Below are 10,019 nucleotides of genomic sequence, written 5' to 3' on the forward strand. Positions count from 1 at the left end.
CTGCCCACGGGTCCTGTCCCCGTGCTTTAATAAACCACCATTTTGCACCAAAGAGGTCTCAAGAATTCTTTCTTGGTCATCGGCTCCGGACCTCAGCCCACCAAACCTCACCTAGGTTTTAGAACTTCATCATATGGCGCCCAACGTGGGGCTGTGAGTCTTTACATTTGGACTCTGAGCTTCGGTGCAGAGTTGGTGAGTACTTTCTCTCCTTTTTCTTTACTCTCATTTCAGGGCTTTTCAAGGAGTATGGTCTTATTGGAACACTTGCATGTCAGTTGCTCAGGCTGTAATCCTCTAGCCCGTGGCTACTCCACGGGGAGGAGAGCGTCTGCCTTTTGGCTGTAAGTTAGTACCCTGGCCGGAATGGCAATAAGACCCAGAAACTGAATGGCCTCTCTTTATTCCTGTTCTTATATAAAGTTGTCTCTCTTGGGCACGGGACAGCCACCTAAGTCACCAGGACGGCTGCCAATCTTAAGACTGCCGTGTGAGGTTTCCTCCTGATTGATCTAATGTGATCCCCTCCACATCCCTGGTCTAGCCACTTCTGGCCGCGAGACCGCCACTGGGAGCCGGCCGAAACCAGTACCCAACTGAATTAAAACGCAACCGGGGACCGTTTCCTAGGGAAGTTGGTTGTAAGGACCACATGTGTTGGAAAGTCGCATAGACCATGATGGATTTCAGTCTTTACTGTTTCTTGTCAGTGTCTTCTACAAACTGCCTAAAGCTATGAAATTGAGTAATTTCCCCTTGCCAAACTTTTCTAGTATTTCCATGGGTTAGTATGGCAAAACAGTATGCAGTCTTCAGGATAGACAATGGCATGGCATGGCACAGTTTCCTAGTCCATTCACCAGGCACCCATCTGTAGCCTGGGATGCGATGGGGAAGTGGAGGGACGCCGGCACCCCTCCAGGGCCTTTTATGGCAGAGATGCCTTCCTGGGGAAGGCAGGATGGTGATCAATAGCAATATCTTGAGGGACGCCTCTGGTCGCTTTTGACACACGGGAACCTCTGACATATCCTGTGTGGGACGCCACCCAGGAGTCAGGGGGGATTTGGTAATGGACCTTCTTTACATTTCTGGGAACATGGCCTCAGTAGGCTGCTTCAGTTCCCAAGGACTGTACCTTGGGGTGCCTTTTAACCCACTGGAAATAATTTGGGTTGCAAAACTTGGGAAAGGACTGAGGTCCTGTAACACTGCATGGCCTCAGTGGGATCTATCAGTTAGATCTCCTCTGCAGGAAACAGGGCAAATGGACCTAGGATACCTTCATTGCTCATACCTAGGCCTTTATTGCTCTGCACCAGGACCCTGAACTAAGGGGCTTTTGTGGAATGTGTTTGCCCAGATGAGTCAGTTAGTTAGTAAACCCAGGTTGCTGGGCCATCCCTAGCAAAGGGGACTCCAGCATTATTTCTCTCTGTTTCTCCTAATAGATGTGGGGGCTTCTCCCTCACTCACTTCCCATGTTAATGGCTATAACTGGAGCCAACTGGGGTTAGTCTAACTCGAGACAGACCATAAGGAATAGTCCCAAGCAGCTGCTGAAACTCTCCTTGTTTCGGGGAAGTTTCCCTGTCTTCTCTGGCTTGACTTGGACTGCTTAACCCCTCCCCCCTTGCTGGTGGGAAAGCCCGGCATCTGCTCCTCTGTTGGGGCTGATGAGCTCTAAAACCGGGAATCCATTTTCTGCCTCCTGACAGCACTTTGTTTCTTCTGTTTCGCTCTTCTGTTTCTTTACCAACGTGTGTGCAGCCTGCATGACTAGCCTCTAGATCATGCACCATGGCTCCTTCTCTCCTCACTGTCAAGGAGCAAGAAGAGCAGCCCCTGGACGTAACACCCCCCACTCCAGATCTTCCCACTTGTGTCTCAGGTAAACATTCAAAGTGGAGTGGGTCCAGGTGAAATGTAAATCAGTATTGGAACTAAGTTAAGTTTGTTGGTTTAATTAAGATAAGACGTGGTAACTTTTAAGTTACCAGCAGTAAAATGAGACTTTGAAGTTTACTGAAGGCCAAATAAGCTCGTGTTATTTGTTAAAATTTGTTAGGAAAGAAATGACTAAACTGATGGTTAATTGTCTGTCTCAAAGTTTTAATGGGTAATTGCTGAAGTAACTTTCAAAGTCTTTGGTAACCTGAACATTTAAAGTTTTGGTTGGATGACATATGGAATTAAATTGTGGACATCTAGGTCTTAACAGGATAAAATGCTAAATCGTTAATTACTGGATGTAGGTTTGTGCTTTTGACTTCTTACTGCAAAGAAACTAAGAGTATTTAAATCTGTTGGTAAATGTGTTTTGCACTTTTCATAAATTTGCACTGTTTCATAAATTTGTCATCTAAAGAATTCTGTTTTGTAACAGTTCACAATTGGTTAATACTTAGTCTTCACTAGAGATTAAGGGGTTTCTAAGAGTATCAAATTCTGCTTAGTGTAACTAAGACTGATGGAAATAAGGGAAACTCTGCAGGAAAGTAGATGATATGTAAGAAAGATTTAAAGAAGGGAAATGCATTTTATTAAAGATAAAAGGTAATTTTGTCCTAAATGAGATGGTTGTTTGGAAGGAAATGGCTTGGGACAAAACCTGAATGCAAAGGAAAGTTGTAGAAGGTTTGTGAAGGGAAATCTTCAGAAAAGGAATTTTAGCTATGGTCAAGATGGACTAAGATTGAAATGAATGGGTTTTAAAGGTACATTGGTACAAGACTGAAATTCTCTGTTCAAATGACAAAGTTTTCTTAGATTAATTAATCTGCTATTAAGAAAATGTAAATGGTTTTCTTTTTGCCTGCCCAGAAAACCCAGTTTCTATGTTTGTTTTATCACGTGTTTAACATCCCTAATTATATTTAGGCATGTGCTTTAAAATTTTATAAGATTTTAGCAAATGTTGACAAGATTTAAGTTGTAAATCTCTTTAACTCCGGCTTTTCCTTGATATGCAAAGTTGCTCATGAAGTACTACTGAACCAGTGACAAACATTGGGTTACATTTGGGAAAATGCTATAACTATTCTAGAGATTCTATGCACTTCCTAAAGTTTTAATGTTTTGAGAGATCATTGCTTGATATTGTAATTATGGGAATGTTATGTGTCACAGAAATTGTAACCCCTCCTTGAAGCTAAATTGTAAACTCTCCTCATCAACTCTAACCATATTCATTCTGAGTTTTGTCATTTATAATTGTTTTAATTCTCCTGTAAAATTATCTTCAAGGAGATTCCTATAAAGGACTTTCATGACAAATACAGATATTTGATATACTTGATATACCTAAAACTGAAATGGGTAAGAATTTCCAGAACTAACTAAAGCAGCATTCACCAGATTTAGTAACATGGGACTAAATGAACTAAAAGATTATAGTGTGTCTCTTAATGTTTTGTCTTATTTTAGACATTGCTGGTTCTCTATTTGCTCTTCCAGACTAAGGATACTTTTTCTTAAGTTATATACAGAGATGTAAAAGTATTGATTTGTAAGCGAATCAAGGCATTCAACTTTTCTCTCTATCTGAACCCTCTGAAACCAAAAGGTCTCAGTAAGTATTCTTTCTTCCATGGCAATCAGTCATTTGCATAAGTTCAATAAGAATCTGTTCTCCTTGTAACAGGACAGCATTGGAAAGGGTTTATCTTACCAAGGCTTTGACTGGGATGTCATATTTGAAAAGACTCAGATATGACCAGACAGCTTTAAGGAACTAAGGTTTACTTTATGAAACTTGGAGCCATAAAGCCCCTTGGGACTGTTGGCCTGATACCTTGCTTACAGAGTTCCCAGCAGCCTCACCAGGTGAGTAAAGAATGTCACTCCTTGGTAGGTGCGGAGTCTCAGAAGAGGAACTCGCCCAAAACGACAGGTATTGCTGGCATGCCTGATGGCAAGTACGTGGCTTGGCTTCTGGCCTGGAGAGGCTACTAAAAGTTCAACCTAGAGATTCCTTATAAGAATTTCCAGCAAAGCAGATTCTATATGATCACACTCACTGTTCTTGCTGAGCTTATGTAAATAATTAGCCAAGTTTGTTAAAACTGGACCTATTTCACAAGTGAATTAATCCTGTAAATGAGGGTTATTTTAGAGAGCAAAATTATGTTTTAATAACACACCTTTATGGATGTTAAATTCTAGATTTGATTGTCTTTAAATGTTTACCTAAGCTAAACAATTTGAGGTAAACTTCAGAGAAGTTACACAATAGCTTCTTTAGTCAATCTTATTATTTTGTGGGTATATTAGCAAGACCCCACTGCACATGATGAAACAACTGGAAAATGGGATTGATTCCCCTACAATTGTATAACTTAACTAACACCTTGTTTGAGGCTGGGATAATGAAATTGCCTAAAAGCCAGCCTATCGCACTCCATAGGATTAACTATGGACTTGTGGAGATAAGGATGACCCCACTTTCTTTATGATTGGATTGGATGATGCATGGGGAACTCCCCTTATCTCGAACAAGTTTTCTCCCACTTGCCAGTGATCCTCTGTAATCAGGATATTGTTAAGGCTGGACCACTCAAAGGGCTACTTAATGGTTTCATTCCTTAGTCATATTTATTCGAGAAGCCACCTCTGTTGAGGTGCAATTGCAAACACATGCTTTAGCTAAGCATAGAACAGCCCTCATAAAAGGAGCCTCAAAGCTCACTATGGAACAGCCCCTAACTAATGAGTTCACATCAGGTCCAGATTTGTCTTAGAATTCAAAGGCCACCAATGAATGATGGAGGCCAACTAATTAAATACTGGGCTACACTAACAGATATGCCAGAAATAATACTTAAAACTTGTCAAACTTTAAACCTAGTTACCTGTATGCCTGAACCTGACCACTGTACTTCTTTCTCTATAGAGCAAGACTGTTCAGAGGTTATTGATCTTGCTTACTCTATTTGGCCAGATTTAAGATGCCCCTGTTAAAAATACGAATGATAGTTTACTGATGACAGTAGTTTTCATAGAAAGAATAAGAAAAGCTAGGTATGCTGTAGTGCTCACTAGCACTTTTCAATTGCCAAAGCCTAAAAATATTAACACTGACTCCAAATATGCATTCCTGGTACTACATGCCCATGGAGCTACTTGGAAGGAAAGGGGATTGCTGTCAAGCCATAACTCCCCAATCAAATATGGGTCTAAATTACAAGACCTTCCGTATGGCTATACTAAGGATGGCGTATATCAAATCTAGGATACATATTTATGTTTCATACCCACACCCATTGGACAGCTCACTCAAAAGGCAGTTTTATGCCGGGAACAAAAGAATCATACATATGATACTTGGACAAATAACACATGGTATCGAGGATGGCTATCATTAGAAATGTGTTCCCAAATAATAGTACTCCAGGCTACTGAATGTTTTGCTACTGATTGGGTAAGGTGACCTGGCATTAGATGGTCAGCTCCAAACAGAACCCACTGGATATGTGGAACCAACCTGTGGCCCTGGCTTCCTCCAGGGTGGATGGGTCGCTGTACTTTAGGATTTGCCTGGATTCATGGGTGCATTACTAAAACCATTACCACTCCAGTTAATCTCCCCAATTTAAAACAAAGATAGACACGATTGGGTTTTAAGTGGTATGATCACTTAACATCCATTTTTGTTCCATCTGCAGGACTAGAGGATGTCATGTGGCATGTAGAAGCCCTTAGTAAATATACTACAAAGGCACTCAGTGATTCACTAAATAGCCTCTCCCTACTTAATACCAAAGTCTCAGATACGCAAGGCAGTCCTACAAAATAGGATGTAGAACTTCATCATGGGGACAGGACTCTTGGGCAGAAAGAACTGAGCTGGGTTTGTGAGGAGTAACTGATTTTATGACTTTCCATCCTATGGAAGGGAGGGAGGGTGTTGTTAGGATTCCAGGAAATTGAGTCTGTAGATTTCTGGAGATGGCTTTTTTCTTGTAGACATTAAGACAATTGCAAACTGGTGGAGGTTCACTTCCTCAGTGACCATGATCTCTATCAGTTAACCATTTGTTTTTCCCTTTTCTTTGTTTTCGGGCAGCCAGAAGTGCCTGAGGACATACCTCACTTTTGGGGGGGGGGGGGAAGAGGTTGTGGGGTATTAGCTTGTGTTTTGCCCTCGGCTTTCCTTTTGTTCTCTCATCATAAAGGAAAGGGAAATATTGTAGAAGGAATCTCTGAATCTGGAATCCCAAGCACAGCCAATCCAATAGAAAACCAACCTGGAAACATGTCCAGAGATACCCAAGATAACCTCCATATGCAGCCACCATGACCAGTACTACCGCAGTGGGGAGCTCTGGTCTGCCTTAAACCCTGCTCGAAAGCATATAGGTTCTCCTTGACCTAACTTGGATTAGGTGTCCATCTTCTCTCCAGGTGGCAGTGACCAGAGTAGCTGGGAAATATGCTACAAAGTACCAGGTCTACTGGACTGCACACATTTGTGTCTGGGAGATCATTTGTAGGAAGAGAATGTGGTAAGCAGATAAACATACTCTGTACTCCCCAAAGCTATCTACTACAGTGCATTTTTATCCTGCTTTCTGTTTTGTGCTCTCCTAGGTACTGTGGGGATCAAGAGCATGTAACTGAGAGCTGGATACTCAGGTGACTCCTAGCTTGGCTACTGATTGGATATGTAATGTTGTGCAAGGAGCTAAATCTTTCTGGTGTTCCTATTTCCTTAAATGTAAAAAACAGTGCAGGTTTCCCTCATTATCTGAAAGTAGAGGTTTCCTATGAAATGTTTCATAAGCAGAAATCGTTTAAAGCAAAGAAGCATTTATCATTAATTTATATGAAAAAAAATTTTGAGCATTCCCAGACCCAGAGAAATAACCTTTTTTAGGATTTTCTGATACCTTAGGACACATCTTGCCAAGAGATGCACAAAATAAATTGAGATAAAGTAGACTCTCAGAGACATCTGAACTCTGGTGGCTGGATGCCAAGGGGCCCATTGCACTTCCCAGGGAAAGAGGCTGGAGGACCCACTCTAGCTGCCTCTGTAACAGCTTACTGCAGAGCAAACTGTAAGGGCCTGCTTAGCCAGAGTGAGCCATTTTGTTGTTTATGCAGTAAACTTAGATTGACCCTGCCCCCACAGAGAAACTTACTTAGAAACAAGTCTGGGAAACCAGTCAAATATGACTGACCAGTCCCTGATAACAGAGCACGTATACTAAGACATGTCAGGTTAGGGGAAGGTAACAGAGCCCAGAATACAAGGATGAGTCAAGCCAGGTGGAGACATGCAATCAGGAAAACACCTCCCTAACCACCCAAGAATGTGGGCCTTGCCTTTTGGGCACCAATTCTGACCAGAGTGATAGGCTAGTTCAGATAGCTACTATAGGGTGACTTGTAATTCAATTGGTCACCTGTGTGTGGCCAGGCTCGAGCACATGGCCTTTGCTCTATAAAAGTTAGTCTGTGAGACTGGGAGGGGTCACCTCTTTGCAAGAGACGGCCCTGGCTTGTCAGTTGGATTCTCGAAGCTTGGTGCGAAATAAAGCTTTGCTTGACCTTTGCTTTGTATCAGTCTCGCTCCTTTGACCATGGACCCAACACACAATAGATGTTAGCTATTTTTATTCTGTATTATCTTTAATGAACAAGTATATTGATTAAAGTACAACCTAACATACTGCTTTGCATATCACCACAAGCAATACACATTGTACCACGCATGGAGTCTACAGCACTTATAAAGTAAAAATGTAAGCATGTCTAGAAATAAGAAGGTATAGAACTTAGCTTCAGTTGTAAAGAAAATTAAAATTTTTAGATAAAAAACTATAATCCTGGATATTAAATTTAAGAAATAAAGGTGCTATCTTCTGAAGAAGGAGTTAGTCAGCCTAAAGATGCTTGGAACTCTGTGCCAAGAGCAGAACTGGATGCAAGGGAGATTGAGATAAGGAAGATAACCTCAGAGCAACATCCAAGAACAAAATTTGGAGGAATCACAAAGCCTTTGTAGGAATAGTCTGGGCATTCCCACAAGGAAAGCAGAAACGGCTGAGTGTGAATGTTGTTGTAAGAAGGCTCATATGTAAGACTAAAGATGGCACAGTGATTAGCAACATTGGGTCACCTTATCTCTTTCTTCCTGTGCAAGCCAAGAGCTTAGTGCTATTACCAACTTCTTCCTTTCTTCCTGTCCTTGAATGCTAGAATCCTTCAATGTTCTAACCCAAACCTACTGTTTTACAGCTGAGCGAGCTGAAGAGAACTGGAGGAAAAAATGTACAAATCATGAAGGGCTCTGCTGTTGTGAGTCACTGGGATGACTGTCCATGGGCAAATGGCATGTTTGTGGTTGAGTCTAGAGGTGGAGCCAAGAGTGAACATCTGTGGAGTCAGGGGTAGAACGAGGCAGAAGGGGTGGGGTGGTGAAAAGGGAGTCTGCAGGGGCGCCTGGATGACTCAGTGGGTTAAAGCCTCTGCCTTCGGCTCAGGTCATGGTCCCAGGGTCCTGGGATCAAGCCCCACATCAGGCTCTCTGCTCAGCGGGGAGCCTGATTCCCCCCACACACACTCTCTGTCTGCCTCTCTGCCTACTTGTGATCTCTTGTCTGTCGTTATAGTTTTAAAAAAGGGGGGGGCAGTCTGTAGAGTTAGTTCAGTAAGAAGAGGTCAGCAGGTAAAAAAACAAAAACAAAAAGAAACACAAAAAAGCACCATTCTGCTCACCTTTTCTATGCCTCACAGCCTTGTTTTCATACCATATTCCTTAATACTTTGATGACATTTCAACATGTCTTAGCAAATGTCAGGGCATCATAATACCTCAAAATTGTTGATAAATCTCAAAAAGAATAAAATATCCAGTGAGAAACTTAATCAAGAAAGTGAAAAACCTGTCTTCTGAAAACTATAAAACATTGATGAAACAAATTGAAGCCAACACAAATAAGTAGAAAGATATTCCAACAATTACTATTGTTAAACAGGCCAACAGATACATGAAAGATATTAAACATCACTAAGCAACAGCAACATGAAAAGCAAAACCAGAATGAGGTCTTCCCTCACACCAGTCAGAATGGCTGTTAGAAAGGCAAGAAATAAAAAGGGTTGGCAAAGATGTGGAGAGGGAAACCTTCATTCACTGTTGGTGGGAATGCAGATTGGTGCAGTCTCTATGGAAAACAGTATGGAGGGTCCTCAAAAAATTAAAACTAGAACTACCATATGATCCAGTAATTCCACTACTGGGTATTTATCCAAAGAAAACAAAAACATTAATTTGAAAAGATATGTGCCCCTATGCTTTTTGCGACATTTACAATAGCCATGATACAGAAGCAGCCCAAGCTTCCATCAATAGACAAATGTATAAAGAAAATGTGGTATATACACAATGGCATTTTATTCAGCCATAAAAAGCAACGTAATCTTGCCATTTGGGAAAACATGGATGGACATAGAGGGTAATTTTCTAAATGAAATAAGAACAGAGAAAGACAAATGTCTATTGATTTCCCTTATATGTGGAATCTAAAAAACAAAACAAAGACAAAACAGACTCTTCAGTATAGAGAACAAATTCCTGTTTGCCAGAGGGATGGTGGGTGGGAATGGCAAAATAGGTGAAAGAGATTAAGAGGTACAAACTTCCAGTTATAGAACAAACTAAGTCATAGTAATGAATAGTATAGCATAGGGAATATCATAACATCGTATGGTGACTACACTTGTCAGGAAAGAAACAGGTTGCCTTGGGCTAGAGAGGACAAAAGATACGTGTACGGATGTATTCCTCAACTTTTCAACCTGGACACAAAAAGAATATTCTTCTAAGTTATTTAAGTTAGGACTAGGCTACAGGAAAGGGGAAATTTTCCAGACTTAATAATTGTGCAGATTAATTAAACTAAAAGGGGAAGAGGCTCAAAATAATATGTTGAAAGTGTTTTTTGAAACTACCACATGAAAAATGCATAACAAAGCAGGAGCAAACATCCTACCAAAAAAACAAACAAAAAGTG

The 10,019-nt window shown here is 41.1% G+C and overlaps 1 long non-coding RNA gene across 1 annotated transcript; it reads left to right on the forward strand.

The window, feature by feature from the left end:
- The first annotated feature begins 1,859 nt into the window (after window positions 1-1,859).
- On the forward strand, window positions 1,860-8,414 carry LOC116600009. The gene is made up of 3 exons (XR_004289470.1): window positions 1,860-1,891; window positions 6,589-6,633; window positions 8,242-8,414. It is a non-coding gene; the product is annotated as an uncharacterized LOC116600009 (long non-coding RNA).
- Window positions 8,415-10,019: the final 1,605 nt, after the last annotated feature.

This window comes from Mustela erminea, chromosome 9 (genome assembly GCF_009829155.1).
Source record: "Mustela erminea isolate mMusErm1 chromosome 9, mMusErm1.Pri, whole genome shotgun sequence".
NCBI lineage: Eukaryota > Metazoa > Chordata > Mammalia > Carnivora > Mustelidae > Mustela > Mustela erminea.